This window comes from Caretta caretta, chromosome 1 (assembly GCF_965140235.1).
Source record: "Caretta caretta isolate rCarCar2 chromosome 1, rCarCar1.hap1, whole genome shotgun sequence".
Classification (NCBI taxonomy): domain Eukaryota; kingdom Metazoa; phylum Chordata; order Testudines; family Cheloniidae; genus Caretta; species Caretta caretta.
In genome coordinates, this window is record NC_134206.1 from 110,297,617 (window position 1) to 110,319,995 (window position 22,379).

Sequence of the window (22,379 nt, forward strand, 5' to 3'; positions counted from 1 at the left end):
ATAACCCCTCCTCTTTTCCAGAGAGTAATTTACCATAGAGAGACAGTGCTAAGATCATAGTTATTATGGCAATGGGAAGCTGTCAATGGGAAGCTATGATCTCTTTCTTGTAAGTCAGGCAGATTCTCTTTAGGCTGGTATTGACCTTATATCATCTCATCAGCTCCCTGGCAGGGTCTGTCTTGACGGGGCCTTATCGCATGTGAGCAAAGCTGTCCAAATGTACTGCATGATTTGGCTCCAAAATTTAAAGGTTGTCCCAAACTAGGCAAAATTGTGCATTATGACACTTTCTCCACATCATTCATGAATTTATAGACCTCTATCGTACCCCCCTTCAGTCATCTCTTTTCCAAACTGAAAACTTTTTAATCTCTCCTCATGTGACGCTGTTCCATATCCTTAATAATTTTTGTTGCCCTTCCCTGTTCCTTTTCCAATTCTAAAATATATTTTTTGAGATGGGGTGACGAGAACTACATGCAGTATTCAAGGTATGGGCATACCATGGCTGTACACAGCAGCATTTTGATATTTTCTATCTTATTATTTATCCCTTTCCTAATGGTTTCTAACGTTGTTAGCTTTTTTGACCGCTGCTGCTGCACACTGAGCGGATGTTTTCAGAGGACTATCCACAATGATTCCACAATCTCTTTCTTAAGTGGTAATAGCTAATTTAGACCCCATCATTTTTTATGTATAGTTAGGATTATGTTTTCCAATGTGCATTACTTTGCATTTATTAACATTGAATTTCTTCTGCCATTTTGTTACGCAGTCACTCAATTTTGTGAGGTTTCAGAGTAGCAGCCGTGTTAGTCTGTATTCACAAAAAGAAAAGGAGTACTTGTGCTCATAATTGGGTGACCAGAGAGATTACTTGATTACAGATCTAAAAGTCACAATATTACAACAAAAAAACTTCAAAAACAGACTCCAATGAGAGACTGCTGAATCGGAATTAATTTGCAAACTGGACACCATTAAATTAGGCTTGAATAAAGACTGGGAATGGATGTGTCATTACACAAAGTAAAACTATTTCTCCATGTTTATTTTCCCCCCTACTGTTCCTCACATGTTCTTGTCAACTGCTGGAAATGGCCCACCTTGATTATCACTACAAAAGGTTTTTTTTCTCTCCTGCTCGTAATAGCTCACCTTACCTGATCACTCTCGTTACAGTGTGTATGGTAACACCCATTGTTTCATGTTCTCTGTGTATATAAAATCTCCCTACTGTATTTTCCACTGCATGCATCCGATGAAGTGAGCTGTAGCTCACAAAAGCTTATGCTCAAATAAATTGGTTAGTCTCTAAGGTGCCACAAGTACTCCTTTTCAATTTTGTGAGATTCCTTTCTAACTCTTTACAGTCGGCTTTGGACTTAACTCTCCTGAATAATATTGTATTGTCTGGAGATTTTGCCACCTCACTGTTTAACCCTTTTTCCAGGTCATTTATGAATATTTTGAACAGCACTAGTCCCAATACAGTTCCCTGGATGATACCACTATTTACCTCTCCATGCTGAAAACTGACTATTAATTCCTACCCTTTGTTTCCTGTCTTTTAACCAGTTACTGATCCATGAGAGAACCTTCCCTCTTATCCCTTTATTATTAGATGAAGGTTTCTAACCATCAGAGGAGTGAAGTCCTGGAACAGCCTTCCAGAGGGAGTAGTGGGGGCAAAAAACCTAACTGGTTTCAAGACTGACCTTTATGGAGGGGATGGTATGATGAGACTGCCTACAATAGCATATGGCCCATCTGCAACTGCTATTAGCAAATATCATCAACATTCTGTGATGGGACACTAGATGGGGACGGCTCTGAGTTACTACAGAGAATTCTTTCCCAAATGTCTGGCTGGTGGGTCTCGTCCACATGCTCAGGGTCTAACTAATCATCATATTTGGAGTCAGGAAGGAATGTTCCCCCAGTCAGATTGGCAGAGACCCTGGAGGTTTTTTACCTTCCTCTGCAGCATATGGCACAGGGTATTTGGTTTGAACTAGAGTAAATAGTGGATTCTCTGCAACTTGAAGTCTTTAAATCATGATTTGAGGATGTCAGTAACTCAGCCAGAGGTTAGGGGTCTATTACAGGAGTCGGTGGGTGAGGTTCTGTGGCCTGTGATGTGCAGGAGGACAGATTAGATGATCATGATGGTTCTTTCTGATCTTAAAGTCTATGCGTGGTTCACTAGTCTGTGTTTAGCAACTCTTGTCAGGCCTGACAAGCTCACTACACCTAACACATTGCTGTCATAGTATTTCTCTATAAAGAATGTTGTATGGAATACCAATGAAAGCTTATATCATACTGGTCTTCTTAAGCATAGCAAAATGTATGTATGGTTGATAATTAAGAAGTTGTTTGTATGTACTGGAAATATGTTTAAACCATGTAACCAGGCAGGGTTAATAAACAAATTTATCCTAGAAAAAGGAATGTTAATTTACTTGTCTGTCTAGGTCTCTGCTATAAATGAAGCATTGCAAAAGCCAAAACACAATGGGCATTGTATTTGCATGTAATCAACAGGAAAACCAGGCTAATGGGGAGCTGTGAAATCATCATGGGAAGACACTGAATACTAATACCACAGGGGAGTGGCCTTCTCTCTGGGGTCAAAACAATGAGTTTTAGGGAAATATGAAGAGCAGCAGAAACACATTTTGTTATCCATTTCACTGAGAAATACCCTTAGCGGAAGGGGTTGGTTTATGAAAAATCTGGATCATGGTTATGACTGAAAACTCTTTAGAAAAGGTTTGAGTTGAGAAACTGCTTTAGAGAAGATTAACTTGCCAGAGTTATATTCTAGTCTTGTAGAAGCATGTTATCTTTTTGTTTTATTGGTAACCATTTCTGTTTCCATTATTCTTACTCAACACCCACTTGACTCTGTGAATCTATGTTAATAAATGTATTGTTAGTTTCATTATAAATTCTTCTCAGTGCTGTAGTGTTACCGTAGAGTGTGAATCCTCAGCTGAACCAAACACGCTGGTATGTGCACTTTCTCTTTGGAGACAGTGAATTTGGTAATTTCTGGGAGTATCCAGTGACAGGGGCTGGATATTACAGGGGAACGCCCTTCAAGGGGGCTCAGGGATTGGCTTAACCTGCAAGGACAATTAAAGGCTGACAGAGCTCCTGAGGATATTTTTGGGGTTTCAAATAGACTGGAGTGACTGGGAGCTGACACCCAATTTAGTACCAGCAAGTCTTTCTCTATGAGGCAGGGAGAGTAGCAAGGTGATTCAAAGTCCTGAGGGCCCTTAGAAAGCATCACATCACAGGTGAGGAAGATAACTCGCCGATGGAACCACCTACTCTTATCGCTGTTACTCTCATGCTCCCTCCCTCTTCTCCCCTGCTTTTTCTCACACTGCCTTGTGGAGCCTTGTCTTGCATTAGATTTTAAGCTCTTTGGGCAAGGGCATGCCATCTTCTGTGCTTGTAGAAAACCTAGCACAATGGGATCCTGATCCTAGTTGAGGTCTTTGAGCACTACTGAAATAAACATAATAAATAATAAGAGTAATAATGCAGGTTACCTTAGAAGAAGCATCTAGTATTATCTCATCTGTGTAAGAGTGGAAAGGTTTTTGTGGTTGCTCTTTCTTAGATACCACAGTGATAATATAAGGGGACTGTTGCCCCCTTACTAACATTCAGTGGGGGTGTTTTGGTTGGCTAGCTCCCAGGACTAAAAAGGGGGAAGGGTCGATGGGGAATCAGGACCTGAGACTGACAGCCCCCAGGAACAATGGGGAGAGGCCAATGCTCCAGGTCAGCCTGAATGACAGGGAGGGCAGGCTAATCAGGGAGTCAGGAGGCAAGGGAGGTCCCGTCCTCCCTGTGAGCTGGATTTGCCGGGTTCAGACAGAGTGGGGCCGAGCTAAGGAGAAAGCAGGGGCCCAAGCTAAGCTGGGAAGCAGAGCTGGGCCAGATCCAGAGGTACCTGAAAAGTAGCCCAGAGAGAGCAGACCCTGTCCTGGGAGCAGAGCTGTAGCCCCAAGGCCAGAGGCACAGCCCAGAGAGAGCAGACTTGCCCTGGGAGCAGAGCTGTAGCGACCAGAGCCAGAGGGGCCAGAAAAACAGCCCAGGAAGCAGGTCAGTGCTGGGAGCAGAGTCACAGAAGCAGCCTGCAGAGTAGACCTGTCCTAGGAGCAGAGCTGCAGCAACCAGAGCCAGAGGGGCCAGAGAAGCAGCCCAGGGAGCTGGAGGCAGAGCAGCAGAGACAGAGTGGTGGGGCTGGGGCTGGAGCAGTCCGGAGCTGGGTACGGTGAGCAGCTGGGGAGACCGAGGGGACCCTGGGCAGCAGGCCCAGCACAGGGAGACGCCTCAGCCAAGAGGCTCTGCAGGCCAGGCGTGGATCATAACCCCGAAAGGGCGGGGGCAACACTGGGCAGAAGGGTCCTACCACTTAGAGCCTGAGAGCGTGTGGCCACCACCAGAGCAAGTGTCCAACCCACAGCATCCCTGCAGCACAGCCAGGGCCTGAGAAGGAGGCCTGGGACTTCCAAGGAACAGACTGTGAACTGCCCGGACATTCCAGAGACGCTGTTTGTGATGTTCCCAGCCACAGAGCGGGGTGAGGTGTTTCCTTTCACCTTTCCCATTTCCCCTTATTCTTTTTAAAATTAATTGTTGATTAAATAACTTGCATTTGCTTTAACTTGTATGTAATGGTCAGTGGGTCAGAGAAGTGTCCAGTGCAGAGAGAGTACCCTGGAGTGGGGACACCCTAGCCCCTGTCCTAGGTGACCACAACAGGGTTGGGGATCGAGCCCCCCAGGAATCCTGGGCCCAGCCTTGTTGGGGTTATGAGGACTCTGCCAGACAGGAGAGTGGAAGGGGAGTCCTCAAGGGCAGGGAGGCCACTGGGTAAAGGAAGTGGGAGCAAGGACTCAGATCCTTTCGCTAGCCCACTTCACCGGGATAGTGCAGAAGCCAGGAAAGTTCCCCACAAGAGCGGGACTATTCCCCTGCTTACAATAAGCACTGTACATAACCCAGAAAGAGAGAAAGAGATTAGCTTGTATTGTAAACATTTTTATTTAACCCCATCTAGGGTATCACCATTCAGGTAGCGTTTCTCTTTTAATTATATCTCAATGTAAAACTTTTTATTTTAACTTTCTAAGGACATAGTAAGAGTGCCTACCGTGTGTGCTTATGTTTATGGGAGTGTTTGTTGAGTAGTTTTGCTAATTAGTCCTCAGGTAATACAGTGATGGGAGTCATATAAAATGCCTAGAGCGAGATATGCAGAATTAAGTTAATTATGTACTAAATTTTTCTTCAGTATTTCCTCTTAATAATTGTATTTGGAAGTTTATCATCTCTTTGCTGAGTCCTTGATGCCTATGGCTTTTTGTTCATTCTCTGCTCCTTTGTGAGGTAATTTGCATTACCTGCGTTGGAGAGCCACTAGTACTTGCTTTGTGTGCCATTAGTGGGATTGTATCATGCATTTTCAGTTAGACGCGTTAAAAGTCAATCCAGATATCTCTGCATTGCTGCTCTAAAACAACACGAGAGAGAGAAAAGCTATTTCTCTCCTCCTTCCCTGCTGCCATTTTTTATTTCATTATTTAAGTGTAAATTCTAACTTAACTGAGCTACTTGCTCAACTTCTTTGTACTCAGAAGGTTAAATGTTATAAAGGAAACTTCTGTCCATTTTATTGTCATATTTTTTATGTTTGTACTCATAGGAGTTGCCTCGTGATAGCAGGTTTGTATTTCACTATACCTGGCAGCATTTCTTCTTCTTGTATAACTGGTATGGTTCTAGATCTGACCAGTTACTGATGTGCGTGTTTGCTTTGCTGAAAATCCACCAGTGGCCTGATTCAACTACAATTGAACTCAATCGGAAGCCTTTTATTGACTTTAATGAGAATTGAATTAGACCCTAAAAAGAAGTTTAAAGCCCACATTCATTCCCCCAATCCCCCCCAGCACGCACGCGCTCTCTCTCACACACACACACCCACTCTCTCTCCCCTCTCTCTCTCACACCCCCCCCTCTCTCTCTCTCGCACTCTTTGTGCACGGCTTGTCAGTGGGAATCCCCAGACTTGACAAGGTAGAAAGAGGATGATATAAGATTGTTATAAATTCAGTTTTCATAAGAACGGCCATACTGGTCAGACCAGTGGTCCATCTAGCCCAGTCTCCTGCCTTCTGACGGTGGCCAGTGCCAGGTATGGGGGGCAGGGAGTGGGGCAGCGGCTGCTCTCCCACCGAGCAGAAGTGGCGCCTTTTTAATTTTTTGGCACCTTTTTAATTTTTACTCACCCAGGGGCTCTCCAGGTCTTCGGCGGTGGGTCAGGCGGCTCTCCGGGTCTTCAGCGGCACTTCGGCATGCTTGACTCGCTCCGGTCTTCAGTGGCGGAGGGGTCCTTCAGTGCCGCCAAAGACCGGAGTGAGTGGAGGACCCGACGCCAAAGTGCCGCTGAAGTGCCGGGAGAGTACAAGCGGGTGGCGCCTTTTTTAATCTCTGCTCCCCCTGTTTTCTCGACCTGGCTACGCCACTGCCTCTATCATATCCCCCCTTAGCTGTCTCTTCCAAACTGAAAAGTCCCGGTCTTCTTAATCTCTTCTCATATGGAATTTGTTCCATACCCTTAATCATTTTTGTTGCCCTTCTCTGTTTCTTTTCCAATTCTATCTGTTTTTGAAATGAGGCGACCAGAATTGCACGCCGTATTCAAGGTGTGGGCATACCATGGCTTTATATAGTGGCATTATGATATTTTCTGTCTTATTATCTATCCCTTTTCTGATGGTTCATAAAATTTTGTTAGCTTTTTTGTCTGCTGCTACACACTGAGTGGATGTTTTCAGAGAACAATCCACCATGACTCCAAAATCTTGACTGGTAGTAACTAATTTAGATCCCATCATTTTATATGTATAGCTGGGATTGTGTTTTCTGCCATCTTGTTGCCTAGTCACAATTTTGTGAGATTCCTTTATAATTCTTCATAGTCTGCTTTGGACTAAACTGCCTTGAATAATTTTGTCTTGTCTTGAAATTTTGCCACCTTGCTGTTTACCCCTTTTTCCAGATAATTTATGAATATGTTGAACTGCACTGATCCCAGAACAGATCCCTGGGGAACGCCACTATTTACCTCTCTCCATTCTGAAAACTGACCCTTTATTCCTTCCTATTGTTTCCTGTCTTTTAACCAGTTCTTGATCCATGAGAGACCTTCCCGCTTATCCCATGACTGCTTACTTTGCTTAAGAGGCTTTGATGAGAGACCTTCCAAAAGTCCAAGTACACTATATCCACTGAATCACCTTTGTCCACATGTTTGTTGACCCCCTCAAAGAATGTTAATAGATTGGTGAGGCATGATTTCCCTTTACAAAAGCTGACTCTTCCCCAACAAATTTTGTTCATCTATGTGTCTGATAAATCTGTTCTTTACTATGGTTTCAACCAATTTGCCTGGTACTGAAGTTAGGCTTACCAGCCTTTAATTGACAGGATCGCCTCTGAAGCCCTTTTTAAAAATTGATGTCATGTCCTCCAGTCATCTGGTACAGAAGCTGATTTAAGCAACAGGTTACATACCACACTTGGTAGTTCTGCAGTTTCATATTTGAGGTCTTTCAGAACTCTTAGGTGAATACCATCTACTCCTAGTCACTTATTACTGTTTAATTTATCAGTTTCTTCCAAAATCTCCTCTACTGACACCTCAATCTTGGACAGTTCTTCAGATTGGTCACCTAAAAAGAATGGCTCAGGTGTGGGAATTTCCCTCACATGCTCTGCGGTGAAGACGGATGCAAAAAATTCATTTAGCTTCTCCGCAATGGCCTTTTCTTTCTTGAGTGCTCTTTTCGCACGCCGATTGTCTCGTGGCCACACTGATCATTTGGCATGCTTCCTGATTCTGATGTACTTAGAATCTTTTTTGCTGTTAGTTTGAGTGTTTTGATAGTTGCTCTTCAAATTCTTTTTTGGCCTACCTAATTATACTTTAACACTTAACTTGCCAGAGTTTATGCTCCTTTCTATTTTCTTCAGTATGATCTGACTTCCAGTTTTTAAAGGATTCCTTTTTACCTCTAACCGCTTCTTTTATTTTGTTGTTTAGCCATGGTGGGACTTTTTTGGTCCACTTACTAATTTGGGGGATACATTTAATTTGAGCCTCTACCATGGTGTTTTTAAAAAGTTTCCATGCAGCTTGATGGCATTTCACTTTTGTGACTGTACGTTTTAATTTCCATTTAACTAGCTTCCTCACTTCTTCCCCTTTCTGAAGTTAAATGCTAGTGTGGTAGGCTTCTTTGGTATTCCCCCTCCCCCAAGTGCTATATATATAAGTGAATATAGCTAATATATATATATATTCACTTATTGGACAAGATCCTGTGCTCCACTTAGGGCTAATTCAAGAATTGCCTCTCCCCTTGTGGGTCCCACAACCAGCTGCTCTGAGAAGCAGTCATTTACGGTGGTCTTGAAACTTTATATCTTCATCCTGTCCTGAGGTGACATGTACCCAGTCAATATGAGGATAGTTGAAATCCCCTGTTATTATTGAGGGATTTCAACTATTCCCATTATTCCTTAGCCACAAGGAATATTGAAATGTTAAAGTTAAATACGGCTACTCTTAAAAATTGCTATGGTGACTATAACCAAGGCACTGGAGGAAATGAATATTGACCTTTGCCATGTGACAGCATTATTAACCTTTTGCCTGACACCCAGGTCAGATGACTGGGGCCAGGAAATATAGGATCAGTCTTTCTTACTAGCCCTCTAGTGTACCACATCTTTATTACAGTGACCTATGCATAAGAATGTTGGATCATATTAAAGTAGTTCTGTATCAAAATCACAAATGAGTTTGATTCCCCATAGTTTAAATTCCAGGGTATTACTAATTAAGAGGTCTCTTGGTTTTTGGTACTGTTTCTCTCCCTCTATGTGTAAAACTTGCAAGCTGCTAATTGTGTTAGTATGTTCTAAGACAGAGTCTGTTCTCAAAGCAATTCTTTGAAACAACAACTACTCACACAGAGAGAGACTCAAAGCAATATTCTGTAACAACAGAAACAGCACCCAGAGACTCCCCGCCCTTCTGTTGTATTCATCTCGCTTTGTTAACAATTGTGATTAAAATAGAGATAGAGGATGTATGTGGATGGATGCTTGCTGTGGATAATAACTGAATGATCAGGGAGGTACCAGCCTAAGAATCCAGTGTCCATCAGCTGAAGAAGGTGTCAAGTGGAAATAACCAGAGGACCCCCGGAGGGCAGACTGGAATCCACCCAACAGCCTCAAGAATGGGAGAACCAAAGAACAAGATAACATCTGGCAGCACGGAGCCGTCAGGAATGTGCCATCTGCTGATTGATTCAGCAACAGCATGATGAAGAAATTCCTATAAAAATGGACCTAGAAAGTGAGAACTTTGGGGTCTGATTCTGCAAACCAACTTCCAGGAGCATCAGATGAGCATCTGACAAGGGCCTACTCCCTCCTCATGTCCAGGCCACCTGGCCAGTGGCTTGGCATGAGCAACTCTAAGGCTGGTAACTATGATAACAACCTTGCAGAACCTGTGTGTGTGTATGAATGAATGTGTGAATAAATATGAAATTGAATGGAATGTTACAGCTATAACTAACTGCTTACTGTGATTCTTTCTGTATTCACAATAAATGTGGCATTTTGCCTTTTCCCCTTTAATAAGATCCTGCTGGTTTTTATTTTATTAGTATAACAAGAAATCCCAATTTGCTCCCGTGAGGTAACATTATTAGTTGATCTGATATGATCTATATGAAGCCTTTTAATATTATTGCCCCTCCTTCCAACACCAGTGTCCCATTCTGACACCAGTGTCACTCCGCTGGCAAGCAGTAGCAGATGTCCAGGGACTTGAAGATTGGGCTTGCAGTGATGAATACATGTGGAGACTGGATATATTCTAAGTTTTATTTTATGCACATATACTGGTCCTGGAATGGAGCAGGTCCCAAATAACATGCAGGCAATCACCTTATTTCAGGAATTTCAGCCCAACACCAATGCCTGGATCCCAGAGAGTGACTCTACTCAGAGACCAAACAAAGCAGACTGTCCTGCTGCTCTCTCTCCCCAGGAACGGCTTCTTCTAGAACCTTAGTTTTCATTATGTAACAACTCGATGGTATGTCGTCCCAAGACTGAACATCTGATCACATCCTAAGAAAAAGAACTGGGAAGACTACATGTAACAAAGCCACCTAATGACACCTGCCATCACAAACATGGAAAAGCATTATCTATCTAGGCCTGATCCATAACCTATTGAAATCAGTGAAAGTCTTTCTACTGAATTCAGTGGGCTTTGGATCAGGCTTTCTCTGAGTTTAAGCACTATCCAAAATAGTATGAGTAAGGATTAGTTTGAATTTCTTTCATTCTTTCATCATGAGCATATGGCCAATTTAAAATGCACCTTTTTTAAAAAATTGATTTTGTTTCACTGTTTATAACTGTGTACATGATTAATTCATTTCAGGATAGTCAGAATTATTTCTGTGATAAAACAAGATGTAATATGTAAAACAATAACTCAACAGAAATCATTTTTATTAAATCCTCCTGAGTACATATGATTTGTTCTATTCATGTCAACCACACTATTGCACCCCGGAGAGAGTAGTATGCTGAAGAATTTGTTATCTGAACTCAACAAAAATCTACCAGTCTTCATCCGGCATTCTTCTTTCTTCTAAATAATAAACATTTAGGTCATCACATTCCATCTAATGAAAAGAGCAAAGTCGAACAAAACCTAGGCACAGCAATTACAGAGATCTTTATAATGTTTCTGGAACACAAACACATAAGCACCATCCAGCTATAACTAAAGATGGAGATGTAGAGACAAATTATCTACTGCTGCAAATAGGCATAATTCGTCCTAAGTGAATGGAGCTGCAGCCATCCTACATCAGCAGAAAATTTGTCCTGTAACCTTTCAAGCAAAAGTCGCAGCCATTTTATGAACTTTGTGGTACATAGTACTGTATTATCTACAGTATCTTTTAGAGTTATAAGAAAAGACAGGTATCAAATGTAGGGTAGAAAAGCCAAAAGGATATCTTAAATTGATGACGACAATAGAAATAATGATGACAGCTAAGATTTTCCAAAGTGACTGATGATTTTGGGAAGCTCCGATTTTGGAACCCAACTTGAGTCACCTCTAAATGGGCCCAAATTTCAGAGGGCAGGTGCTCAGCACTTTCTGAAACTCAAGCTCCTTAAGGTGTCTAAGTCAGATATCCAAATTCAACAGCCACTTGTTAAAATCTTGGCTGATGTTTCCAACTGGAGGCCTTATTCAGGAATGCTCTGTAAGGCAAAAGATACATAGTATGCGTAGTAAGTGGATTGTAGATGCTTTTCCTTTAAAAATTATTCTTGAAAAAGACTGTTAGCCATCATTGCTCACTTCGTTTTCTGTTTCCAGAATACTTTTAAATAACCTCATTGTTTCATTGGCAGCCCATCAGCTGACACAACATCCTTTTTAATTTCGAGATAGAAAGGAGAGACTGAGGTGACCAAAAAAAGGGGTAACAAACAGCACTTATTTAGGAGAAAAGGCTAGAAGATATATAAGCCAACTGGAACACGTGGAACACTAAGATTCGGACAGCCTCCCCCATATACCCCCTTCCCTGCCTGTGTCTGTCTCAGTCGTGCACACATTGTTCCCCTTCTCTTCTTTCTACATGTCCATTCACTGTGAAATATAGGTGGATTTAATTATTTTTTCTTTTGGTGGTAGCAGGGTTTTTTACTGCTATCCATTTCCGCTTAGGGATTTAGACTTTGTACAGAACGGATTTCACTTACTATACAATGCAATCGTCATAATTTTGACTTGTATAGTATAATTTGTTTATTTATATAGCAGTAGCACAGAAAAGGGAACTGAAGATCCAGTGCACCTGTGACTGATTAGCTGCCTCCCAATAAGGCTTATGGGAAGTGTCTGGGCCTTATAAAGTGAGACATATCACCAAGAAAAGGGGGTTGTCTGCTGAATCCTTCAGGCATAAAAGTAAAGACACTGGGTGGGGGTGGGGGCGGGGGTGGGGGGAGGAAGTGTATGAAGCTGATAAGAGGCATCCAGAATCCAGGGCTAGAGAAGAAGCTTGTCTCCAGGGAGAGATCCCTGAGAATGGGTGAAACGGAAGAATGGTAAGGAAAAGGTGAGAGAGGGCTTTAGAACAAGATGAATCCCCCTGTTTGGAGGAGTGATAAGGTGGCACTGTATCAATAAAGAAGCCCAGGTTGGGCATAGGCACAGAGAATCCTCATATCATGGAAGCCCTAATTTGTTGGGAAAAAAGGAGGCACGAAGGATGCTGCAGAGCTGCTCTTGGCCAGAAAGGGAGCACTACAGGGCAGGCATGCCCTTCTACACCTGGCAGGATGTGACACCGCCTCCCATCATGGAGGGGGGATATCTAAGCAGCAAGACACGCTTGTCATGCTGTGGCTTGCTGTCAGAGGCCGCCCCCAGCAGGGGCTCAATCACAGATGAGGGCCCTAGTGTATTAGCTGCTGAACAAAAGAATTAAGCAAAGACAAATCCCTGTTCCAAACAGCTTAGAACCTAGGACTTGATCAGATGCAACAGGTGGCTAAACGGACAAAGAGGGGTGAGGTAAAGGGACTAGACTTTTTCAAAATATTGCAACTGCTTCCAGTCCCAGCTAAAACCCAGGTGTGCGGAGACAAGCACAAATTAGAAAAGTGAACTGAACTTTCCAGAACATAAAATAGAGACTCTGTTTCCATCTGAGTTTTGGGGGAGGATTCAGGTTCTTTCAGCTCTCCAAGGAGTCGTTATGATAGTCAGCCATCAAGTATTGATCAGCCCGTAGTGTCTCCTGTAGTGGAAATTGGGAATAGGGCGTCACTTTTAAGGATGGGATGAAAAATCAGGGGTCAGGTACTCAGGTGGTGAAAATTGCAGTGCTCCATTGACACTGCGGGAGTTACACTGATTTACACCCACTCAGGGCCTGTAACCCAGTACACACTTTTGCTGTACACAAATTGACTGATAGTGAAGGTATTCAGAATCCCTTTGATGTGGTGGGGTGGTTTCAAAAAGCACAGTGGGTAACGTCGAGTGATGACTTGTTTTGCCTTTTCTGCCAAATCCAATGACGGGCTGCCTTCGAATTCTAAGTCACCAAGCAGACTCAAGGGCTTCCAATTTCACTTTCTGGGATCCTTTCATTTTAAAGAGATGTAGCTACGTCTGGGAGTTTCTCTCAGTTTGTGACTCCTGCTGCAGCTGAAGCTGGCTCTGATGGCAAAACAACCATCCCCCGAAGATGGATCTTCCCATCCCATCTCCTGAGAGGCTGTTCAGTACTGCTGCACAGACCTCCTGGACTCTGATCACAGGTGCAGACTGCTCCCAGACACTCTAGAAATTCTCAAAGTGTTTCTCAAATATCACTGTAACCAACACGCCATCTTGTTCGTTGCTTGGTCCTCTGACTTCTTTCCTTTTGCAGCAGTCTGATGGCAATACAGCTCACGAGGACAGGACATCTTTGCCCAGGCCCCTTGACTGAGCCTGGAAGGGATGGGGATCGGAGGGGAATGGGGGTTGGCTGTAGGAACTCTCTTGCCTTCAGCACCTCCCCTTAAAGGTTATGGGATCATCTTTTCTCTGGAGATGTCTGCATTCTACCTGTCCTTTCACAGGCAGGAGCATTTTCCTCAGTACAACACCAGCTCTGTTTCCGTTGGTATGAATTTTTTGGGCCCCACACTTCAAGAAGGATGTGGATAAATTGGAGAGAGTCCAGCGAAGGGCAACAAAAATGATTAGGGGTCTGGAACACATGAGTTATGAGGAGAGGCTGAGGGAGCTGGGATTGTTTAGCCTGCAGAAGAGAAGAATGAGGGGGGATTTGATAGCTGCTTTCAACTACCTGAAAGGGGGTTCCAAAGAGGATGGCTCTAGACTGTTCTCAATGGTAGCGGATGACAGAATGAGGAGTAATGGTCTCAAGTTGCAGTGGGGGAGGTTTAGATTGGATATTAGGAAAAACTTTTTCACTAAGAGGGTGGTGAAACACTGGAATGCGTTACCTAGGGAGGTGGTAGAATCTCCTTCCTTAGAGGTTTTTAAGGTCAGGCTTGACAAAGCCCTGGCTGGGATGATTTAACTGGGAATTGGTCCTGCTTCGAGCAGGGGGTTGGACTAGATGACCTTCTGGGGTCCCTTCCAACCCTGATATTCTATGATTCTATTCTATGATTCTAATTATGAATCAGAGACAGTGGCAGAGACCCTCTGTCACAGTAACTTGCCAGTATTCAACTACCAACATTAAATGCTCCTTTTGGGGGTCTGTTTTCAATTTTTAAATCATCTTAGGACTCATTTTATTTACTAGGGAAAGACTGTTACTTATCCGGTGCGAGCTGCCGGCAGCGCAGCTGGCTGTGACAGGGCCTCTCCAGAGCGATCTGTCTCTCTCCAGTGCAGTGAGCGAGCAGGAAGAGCCAGGAAGCGTGTAGAGCTTTGGCTCCAACTCCTCTGTGCACCAGCTAGTGCATTGAACCAGCACAGCGGGGGAAATAGCCTGGGATAGATCAGCAGCAGATTATTTCCCTCAGGAGCACAATAGCAGCGCAACGTATCTTCAGTCAAAATATGGCTCCTGCTCTGTTCCTGGAGCAATGCAACTCACTCTGCTCCTTGCTCAAGGCTTACATGTAATACATGTTGCTTGGCTCATACATACCAATAAAATCTTGCATCGAAAGTTTGTACTCTGAGAGAGTTAATTAGGCTCTATGTGCTGCACATGGCAGTTTTCACTTTAAAAGCACTGCTTTGTGGTGTAGTTTTACTGGTTTGGCTTAAAAAAATAGTATAATATTTTTTTTATTGTAGCTTCTAAAACATGGCTGGAATACTTAGGTTAATTATCCCCATCCTCCTCCCCTCCCCTCCCCAAATTAAACAATGTTTCATTATCTGAATTTGTGTTTGGTTTCATAATATTTCTACCCCCCTATGCAATATCTTTGACAAATCTGAACAGAGTGGATTAGTATCATAATTATTTCCATGATATGCCCATAATTAGCCTACTGTACACTGGGTATTTTACAGTCAGTTTCAGTATCATCTTCTAAACTGCTGTCTCCCATGTGGCTTTGCAGTACTTACTGCTAACTCCCACGATAAGGCCATCCCTTTTTTTAGAGCCCCTCCTGATGAATGGCTCAGATGGCACTTCCCTTTAAAGAAGCTTATCTCCCATGTGCTATATTTTGGTTCTTGTCTGTTCCTTTGCACTCTGCTGATCCTTTCAAAGTACTTGTCCCTCTAATGTGAACAGTGTCTGAGAATCTGAGCTACATTTCAAAGGGTTCATTTACAGTTCTCTCATATGCATATCAGCATCTGAGTGTTCATTTCATGTGTGCTTGTCTTAATTTACTAACCTTTAGTGGGACTATCAATAGCCAAGGATGCATTTTATGTTTTCATTCAGCACACCATACTAATCATATATTATTTGTTAAAATCCTTCTCAAGAAGCAAAATTAGGCTTCTTTTCTAAGACACATATCTTCCCCACCCCCACTCTTCTTAAAAGAACAGTCCAGGGAAAGGGAAAAGGCTTAGCTGCTAGCAGACACTGCTGTGTTTTAATGCTGTTTTAAAGATTTTGGGCTCTTGTTCAAAAAACTTGCAAGATATAATTTTCCTTTCTCATAGCTTCTCAAATTGCCTCCTGAAAAGTTCAATAAAAGGTCACTTTTGGAAGAAGCAAATATAGAACGACATTTGAGGAAAGTATGTTAATTAATATGCATTGCTAATTGTAGAACCAACCTCCTCACTGGAGGCAACATTTTTCTCAGATCTGCTGGGCAAACCCAAGATAAGCAACAAAACTGACAATTTATCTCGGCAACAAATCAAGTTTCCTCATTCAGGAAAGCACTTAAGCATGTGTTAAAGTCCATCCCTATTTAAGACAGTATTTAAACTCATACATAGCTTTAAGCACTTGCTTAGCTTTAAGCACGTGCTTAATCCCACTGACCTCGGTGGGATTTCGGCATGTGCCTAACTTTAAGCATATAGTTCAATGCAATCCTAAATTGGAGCCCTAAAATGGTGTTTTGCTATATTTCTCTAACTTCTGCGTTTTTAACTGTGCAGCACATCAGTACTGTGCTAAACGTATTTTCTAGAGCTATGGACTGACCCAAATGGCAGCTCCCCTTAGCCCAAATTCCCCTAGTTTACAATCCCCAGTTTTGTCACTGGCTGAAATGAAAGCCACCTTGAGGGTCAAAAGGTATTCCAACTCTGGGGAAGGATAGCGATGAGCTATGGTGCTAAAGATAGGGGAGCCACGCAATCTGTGTCCATACATAAGACTGTAAATGTAAACTTTACACAGCAAGTATCGGCAGTCAAGAACATTGTGTGACTCTGAGAGAATCTCTGGAGGAATTCAGTTCAGGTCAAATTGTTGGCAGCATGGGACATATATATTCTTGCACCCATATTCCATGTAATTTAGAGAAAAAGACATGTTGCTTGGACAAGTATGATGACGTTAGAAAAGATAAGAAATGTACCTTTGAATCAGTGGAGTTTAGACCATTTGGCATCATCTTTTATAAGTTCAGGACCAAATTCTGCCCTGACTTAACAATAGTGAAGCCCTGCTGAAGTCAGTGCTGTTGCAAGAGGTGGAAGTCAATGCAGAATTTGGTCAGTGACTTAAAAGTAAAGATTTTTGTTGAGCCATGAGTTTATAGTTATTGGAGGAAATTGTCTACTGCACAAGAGTTCCCATTTAGCTCTAAGTTATGCTGTCGCCTGGCAATATTAGTGTAGCTTAGCATGACATCCTCTCCTCACCGAATATGTCCCCTTGTGCCCAGCGGGAGCAGGGCAGAGGCAAGTCACTGAGCCCCACAATGCACAGATGCACCGGCAGGGAATTCCCTATGCTAGGAGAATTCTCTGCTGATGATTTCCATCTGCAGCTTTTTGCCACCTGCCTGTTGTAAAGGTTTCCAGATATGTCCCACTGGCTATAAATGCTTCCTCTTAATGCCATTCCTTCAAAGAGTTGTAGAAAAATTGTTTGATATTGCAGAAAGAACGAGGAGTACTTGTGGCAGCTTAGAGACTAACAAATTTATTTTCACATAAGCTTTCGTGGGCTAAAGCCCACTTCATCAGATGCATGCAGTGGAAAATACAGTAGGAAGATATATATATATATATATATATACAGAGAACATGAAAAAATGGGGGTTGCCATACCAACTTTTAACGAGACCAAGCGATTAAGATGGGCTATTATCAGCAGGAGAAAAAAAACTTTTGTAGTGATAATCAGGATGGCCCATTTCAAAGAGTTGACAAGGTGTGAGTAACAGTAGGGGGGAAATTAGCATGGGGAAATAGTTTTTAGTTAGTGTAATGACACATCCACTCCCAGTCTTTATTCAAGCCTAATTGAATGGTGTCCAGTTTGCAGAACTTCCAGTTCTGCTGTTTCTCGTTGGAGTTGGAGTTTGAAGTTTATTTGTTGAATAATTGCGACTTTTAGGTCTGTAACTGAGTGTCCAGGGAGGTTGAAGTGTTCTCTGACAGGTTTTTGAATGTTACAATTCTTGACGTCTGATTTGTGTCTATTTATTCTTTTGCGTAGAGACTGTCCGGTTTGGCCAATGTACATGGCAGAGGGGCATTGCTGGCACACAATGGCATATATCACATTGGTAGATGTGCAGGTGAACGAGCCTCTGATAGTGTGGCTAATATAATTAGGCTGATGTAATTAGGTCCCCTGAATAGATATGTGGACACAGTTGGCAACGGGCTTTGTTGCAAGGATAGGTTCCTGGGTTAGTGGTTTTATTGTGTGGTTGCTGGTGAGTATTTGCTTCAGGTTGGGGGGCTGTCTGTAAGCAAGGACTGGCCTGTCTCCCAATACCTGTGAGAGTGAGGGATCGTCCTTCAGGATAGGTTGTATATCCTTGATGATGCGCTGGAGAGGTTGGGGGCTGAAGGTGACAGCTAGTGGCATTCTGTTACTTTCTTTGTTGGGCCTGTCCTGTAGTAGGTGACTTCTGGGTATTCTTCTGGCTCTGTCAGTCTGTTTCTTCACGTCAGCAGGTGGGTACTGTAGTTTTAAGAACGCTTGATAGAGATCTTGTAGGTGTTTGTCTCTGTCTGAGGGGTTGGAGCAAATGCAGTTGTATCTTAGAGCTTGGATATAGACAATGGATTGTGTGATGTGGTCTGGATGAAAGCTGGAGGCATGTAGGTAGGAATAGCAGTCAGTAGGTTTCCGGTATAGGGTGGTGTTTATGTGACCATCGCTTATTAGCACTGTAGTGTCCAGGAAGTGGATCTCTTGTGTGGACTGGTCCAGGCTGAGGCTGATGGTGGGATGGAAATTGTTGAAATCATGGTGGAATTCCTCAAGGGCTTCTTTTCCATGGGTCCAGATGATGAAGATGTCATCAATGTAGTGCAAGTAGAGTAGGGGCGTTAGGGGATGAGAGTTGAGGAAGTTCTAAGTCAGCCATAAAAATGTTGGCATACTGTGGGGCCATGCAGGTACCCATAGCAGTGCCGCTGACTTGAAGGTATACATTGCCCCCAAATCTGAAATAGTTGTGGATGAGGACAAAGTCACAAAATTCAGCCACCAGGTTTGCTGTGACATTATCGGGGATACTGTTCCTGACGGCTTGCAGTTCATCTTTGTGTGACATGTTGGTGTAGAGGCCACTTCTACGTCCATAGTGGCCAGGATGGTGTTTTCTGGAAGATCACTAATGGATTGTAGTTTCCTCAGGAAGTCAGTGGTGTCTCGAAGACAGCTAGGAGTGCTGGTAGTGTAGAGCCTGAGGAGAGAGTCTACATAGCCAGACAATCCTGCTGTCAGGGGGCCAATGCCTGAGATGATGGGGCATTATATCCTTTGAGACATAGTATGTGATCTTGTAATTAAGGATTGTGTCATAATATATATGCACAGGGGACAGAGTTAAGATTAGCCTTGTTGCCTTTTGTTTGTTATTTCCCGACTTTTGAGTACTTAACTGTGCAATCTTAACACATTATTTGTATGGAATTATAGGACATAAACGCACACAACTGGCACACCACACCTAAGCCCCAGTTAGAAAAGACTATGCCTAACATTAAGCGTATGAGTGGTCCCATTGAAATGTTAGGCACATGCTTATTAAGTATCTTGCTGAATCGGAGCCATAGAGGAGTCCATCCAAACCACCTTGCTTTTCTGCCACATGCATAATATTGAGATTCTGATGTTTACTTTGAAATTAAGCTCTTATGGTTACATATTTGACAGTTAACATAGTTAATTTAGCTGATTTAGCTAAGAGCTTCAGGCCATGTATCATTAAACTGCATACAAAAGAAGAAACTACAGCACTTGTTTTTTTCTCTCACGATTGATAGTTTACTGATTTTTCAATAAAAAAAATCATTAAAAACGCAGAATTGATCCATTAGTAACTTCAGAGGTATTTCAAAAGGCCCTTCAGATTGGTAACACTGTAACTAAAGTATTTTTATGTATGTGTAATTCAATTAATCTTTAAAGAAAAATATCTGGTTAGATGCATATAAACATACTGGTTAAGCTGTACGTCTTCATTTCTTCCACTTCAGTGAGTGAGACTGTGGAGAATAGACTATAAAAACTGCACCAAAGAGCTTATTCTCTTTTTATTGCCTGTCAAATTATTGCTGTGACACCCATAGTTGGTGGTGAAACATTGTGATCCACTGCTAGCAATGAAACAGAGTGTGAGTTTCTCATTGAGTTTAGGTAATGTACCATAAAACATTGCATGAAAACACTAATTTTCTCAATATATATTAGTAGACATGGTGTTTACCAATGAGAAGTGAAGATGTTTTTAAACATAGTTTGTTCATTTGAAGACATGGCCAGGCTTTACTTAATGACTTTGTACTTAATGTTGCAACTACAGACTTGAGGCCTAACTGCTGTGGGGCATTAGCAGTGGTATTGTCCCATCTATCAGCCTCAGTCTTGGGTGAATGTCATACCCAGCATACTGTAGCTCTTTCACCAATATATTCAATATGTGATCACACCTCTTCATTATTATGCATATTGTCAGGACTTCAGTGGAATTACACCAAGGATGAATTATGCCTATTCTGTCCTCAGCAGGTTACACAGTGTTTGCCTGCTCTTCTCTTGTATTCTGCATATCACATACAGCATCCAGGAACTTTGTAGATAGCTTCTTCAGACTTACTGGTACCTCTCTTGGTTGTATAAACACTGCATCTGACATTAGCGCCATCTTCACCAACATCCCTTGACTTTAGCCATGTTATTGAAGATGATCTTGGGGCTGTTAGCAGTGTGTTTTAAGCCGTTGTGCAGATAAGAGCAAGTTTTATCCGGACTGCATAAAAAGAGTCACAAGATCTAGTATTGTCAGCCTTTAATGAGACTATCATTCAAACATTTTATTATCTTAATATCTAACAATATATTCAACAAGAGGCTCTTTGTCTCTTGTCCTTTTCCTTAAGATGCCAGTCTCTCAGTGCTAATTGTTTATGACCAGTAGAGGAGAAAATGCCATTTTTTGAATAAAACAAAAGTTGATCTAAATAAATAGGATTACAATTAGTGTGATTCATATTTTTTTAGTTTCTTATATTTCCTGGTGCATTATTCTCTTCCCTTCCCCTGTCTTCCCTTGTGTATAGGTTCTTATAGTGCCCTCATCACTATAGTATCTCAGCGCCTTCCAGTGTTGTGTATTAAGCAACGTGACAATAGCTGACATCTGTTTGTTTCCTCTTTCCTCTTCTCCCAGTGGAAGTGGAGAAGTGTTTTGTTTTTAATACACACACTGCTATGTGTTTCGCAGTCATTGATATTTCGTATATTTCATTAAGAAAGCTGGCAGTATGGTATGTCCCCATTATGCTTTTAATCTAAGTCCTGGTAGTCTAGGGTTGTCAACTTTGGTTGGACAACTTCCTGGAGATTTCATTACATGACATAATCTTTAATTAAAGATTAATGTTTAATTCCTGGAGAGTCCAGGACAATCCTTGAGGGCTGGCAAACCTATAGTAGACAAGCAACATATTTAATGTTGTATCTAAAGAAGTAATTTGGCTCCCTGGGATCTGGCAAATATCGCAACATATTTACATTTGTTTATTCATTTCTCAAAAGTTTGACTATCCCTGCTGCTGTCATTTCAGCTTCATATTAAAGCTATGAGAATGAGCCAGGCCTTTTATCTTACACTTATTTCTAGCTAGTAATGTAGAAATGAGCACAGATCAGCCGAGGTCTGTAACTGGTAGCCCCTTCATGTGCTCTAACACCTGGTAAAATTATTCAGTAATTCAACAACCACATTTAAAAGTAGTAGTTCAAAGGCCTTTGTGAATTGTAGAATGAGGCGTTCAAAACTGAAGTGCACTTCAGCGGCAACAGTGTCAGAGTTTAGAGAACCATTTCCTGTGAGATGAAGGGCCCGGAGAGTGATGTATCAGCCAGGAGGGTTTTCTACTTCATATACTTGTTCTTCCAATCTCTGGCAAGGCCAATAGGTAAAGACTAATTTAAATTCATTTACAGGGGGTAGAAGGAGCACAGCTTTCTATATGTAAATTTCTCCATCAGTGACATTTTATTTGGTTATATAATGTTAAAGTGTGTTTTATCACTAGGGAGAAAACTTCAGGAGGTAAACACAAGCTGAGGAGAGCAAGAAAGAAGGAGAGGACTTTAATACATTAACTGTATTTAAAACTGAATAGAAGGTCACAAAGCCTAGTTGCTATGGACCAGTAAGGCCATATTGTACAAGTCAGACAAAGCTATTTTTTAGCAAGTTATATCTGTTCATACTAGGTGAAATTCACCCTGTGTGGAGGGCTACCCAAACGCCTGTGCTTCACTAAATGGACTCTAGTTGTGCACAGGCCTCATGCTGGGCCTCCACCCAGGGGCATATTCCCTATACCCAGTATGTGCCTGCCTCGTCCTGCAGCCATCACTCATGTGAGCAGTCCTATTGATTTCAACGGAACTAATGTGTGTGAGGGATATGGATTTGGGCTTCAGGAGACAACAGCTATTGCATACAAGCCAGTTGCCAAATTCACCTCCCCCGCCCCCTTCCCACAGCTAGTTCCTCACCAGGGGGTTATCTCAAACTAATTTTATTTTTTTAATGAGATTATAGGTTTGGTTCAT